Below are 3,548 nucleotides of genomic sequence, written 5' to 3'. Positions count from 1 at the left end.
TTAACGACACTTGACCCTACTAAGTTGGCACATGACACATCATTGACCAGATAAAATCTTGGGAGTTGGCATCATTATTTGAAAGCTTTTGGAAGGTTTTTGGTGCTTATTCAAGAAGTTAATGCTCAACTATGAGTGGGTTGGACCAACTCGATCTGATTGGAACTCTATTAAAAATAAAAGCTCCCTAGCTCCTTGAGACGACACAATCTTGTAAAGTGCAAAGTACGCCTAAATCATGTCATTTTGCAAATCTCACATCTCGCATTCACGACTTGACTTAGCGGATGTGTGGACTTGACCCATCCTTTAACCACTCTAAAGCATATGGATGGTACAATGTGTTTCGAAGTTTAATATATAAGGGAAATGAATGAAGGGAAAAGAAAATAAGGGGAAAAAAGGATGATACCGGAAAGCTATATTGTATTTTCATGTTTTCAAATTTTAATGAAATCAAATGAAAATAAATACTTTATATGTTCCTAAGTCGAAATGAAAATAAACACTTTGTGTGCAACACTTTATAGCGTTCTGAGAAACAACTCAAATCTTCAATACCAAATTTGTTGGTGAACATAAGCACACTATGACCAAGTTTTCTTGGCGATTAGGAAGTTCTAAGAGCGAAAACTTAGAAAATTAGTACTATTTTAGACACATAAAATTAAAACGAACCTGAAGATCGAAGATGCTTGATCGATAACTGAATAGAAGAAATCTCGCCCTTAAAAGTTTTTATGTTGCTCGGTGGTTGTAAGCTTCAACATAAAATCCTATGATCTAATGCATATTTTCGTTCTTTCCAACACCCAAAGAAGAACTAATAAGCATAACAAACACTTGTAAATGTGGAAGAATGATGAATTCATAACAACTTGCTTATTGAATTCACAAAAGTAGAAGAAAGCAAAGGAGATCTCAATTTTTTGATGTGTAATAAATGAGACATGGTATTTCCTATTTATACTAATCTAAAAACAGTAAGATCTCAAAAAAAAATTCGAATTGTTAACGACACTTGACCCTACTAAGTTGGCACATGACACATCATTGACCAGATAAAATCTTGGGAGTTGGCATCATTATTTGAAAGCTTTTGGAAGGTTTTTGGTGCTTATTCAAGAAGTTAATGCTCAACTATGAGTGGGTTGGACCAACTCGATCTGATTGGAACTCTATTAAAAATAAAAGCTCCCTAGCTCCTTGAGACGACACAATCTTGTAAAGTGCAAAGTACGCCTAAATCATGTCATTTTGCAAATCTCACATCTCGCATTCACGACTTGACTTAGCGGATGTGTGGACTTGACCCATCCTTTAACCACTCTAAAGCATATGGATGGTACAATGTGTTTCGAAGTTTAATATATAAGGGAAATGAATGAAGGGAAAAGAAAATAAGGGGAAAAAAGGATGATACCGGAAAGCTATATTGTATTTTCATGTTTTCAAATTTTAATGAAATCAAATGAAAATAAATACTTTATATGTTCCTAAGTCGAAATGAAAATAAACACTTTGTGTGCAACACTTTATAGCGTTCTGAGAAACAACTCAAATCTTCAATACCAAATTTGTTGGTGAACATAAGCACACTATGACCAAGTTTTCTTGGCGATTAGGAAGTTCTAAGAGCGAAAACTTAGAAAATTAGTACTATTTTAGACACATAAAATTAAAACGAACCTGAAGATCGAAGATGCTTGATCGATAACTGAATAGAAGAAATCTCGCCCTTAAAAGTTTTTATGTTGCTCGGTGGTTGTAAGCTTCAACATAAAATCCTATGATCTAATGCATATTTTCGTTCTTTCCAACACCCAAAGAAGAACTAATAAGCATAACAAACACTTGTAAATGTGGAAGAATGATGAATTCATAACAACTTGCTTATTGAATTCACAAAAGTAGAAGAAAGCAAAGGAGATCTCAATTTTTTGATGTGTAATAAATGAGACATGGTATTTCCTATTTATACTAATCTAAAAACAGTAAGATCTCAAAAAAAAATTCGAATTGTTAACGACACTTGACCCTACTAAGTTGGCACATGACACATCATTGACCAGATAAAATCTTGGGAGTTGGCATCATTATTTGAAAGCTTTTGGAAGGTTTTTGGTGCTTATTCAAGAAGTTAATGCTCAACTATGAGTGGGTTGGACCAACTCGATTTGATTGGAACTCTATTAAAAATAAAAGCTCCCCAGCTCCTTGAGACGACACAATCTTGTAAAGTGCAAAGTACGCCTAAATCATGTCATTTTGCAAATCTCACATCTCGCATTCACGACTTGACTTAGCGGATGTGTGGACTTGACCCATCCTTTAACCACTCTAAAGCATATGGATGGTACAATGTGTTTCGAAGTTTAATATATAAGGGAAATGAATGAAGGGAAAAGAAAATAAGGGGAAAAAAGGATGATACCGGAAAGCTATATTGTATTTTCATGTTTTCAAATTTTAATGAAATCAAATGAAAATAAATACTTTATATGTTCCTAAGTCGAAATGAAAATAAACATTTTGTGTGCAACACTTTATAGCGTTCTGAGAAACAACTCAAATCTTCAATACCAAATTTGTTGGTGAACATAAGCACACTATGACCAAGTTTTCTTGGCGATTAGGAAGTTCTAAGAGCGAAAACTTAGAAAATTAGTACTATTTTAGACACAGAAAATCAAAGTATTCAAGTTGTGGTTTGGATGAGGATTTTGTAGTGATACCTAATAGTAGATTGTATAATAAACTGATGGTCGCGAAAAATTAGGTGTTTATCAATAAGTTTGTTGTGGTTTTATGTACCCAAAGTCGAAAGTAATATTACAATAAGTAATAAATATATATAAAATACCATCAAAAGTATTTTGTGTGAAAAATGTCCATCTCTTTCAACATATAAGCAAGAAAATGAAAGGGGGGGGGGGGGGGGGGGGGGGGGGGGGGGGGGGGTTGTAAACAGGCCTTCGCTTAACAAAATTAACCGTTATAACAATGTATTCATAAAGCAGCACCAACGCTTTAGATATAATAACAATGTATTCATAAAGCAGACTCTAGACTGGACTACAACTTAAATGTCAAAAAGAACCTAAAACTCAAACAGACTAAACACCTCAAACTGTTCCAGTTGTATCACCTAGACTCTAGACTGGACTATGTAAACAAGAATCCGATATGGAAGTTGAAAGCATGCAAGACTCCTCATTCGGAGTAGCCATCTTGAGCGTCATCCTATCAACTGGCCTGAAAATGTAAAACATCAACATACAGAAGACAAGAGTGCTGGTCTCCTTCGCCACATAATACTGCCACCTTGAACTCACTCCAACAAGAGCAACAGGCCAAGTATAGATTACATATACAAAAATCAACGTCGTAAATAACCACAACTTTCTCAAATTCCTTTCAGCATTCAGATCAGTCTCACTAATCTCCTCCAAGTATATAATCGACCTGGCTATAGGGATGAGAATAAAAAAGCAACCCATGATATCTACGATTGACCAGTCTAATTTATCATAAGGCATGGCAGCTTC

Source organism: Lactuca sativa, chromosome 4 (assembly GCF_002870075.4).
Source record: "Lactuca sativa cultivar Salinas chromosome 4, Lsat_Salinas_v11, whole genome shotgun sequence".
Taxonomy (NCBI): Eukaryota; Viridiplantae; Streptophyta; class Magnoliopsida; order Asterales; family Asteraceae; genus Lactuca; species Lactuca sativa.
The sequence above is the reverse complement of the archived record's forward strand: the minus strand, read 5'-3'. Positions refer to the sequence as shown.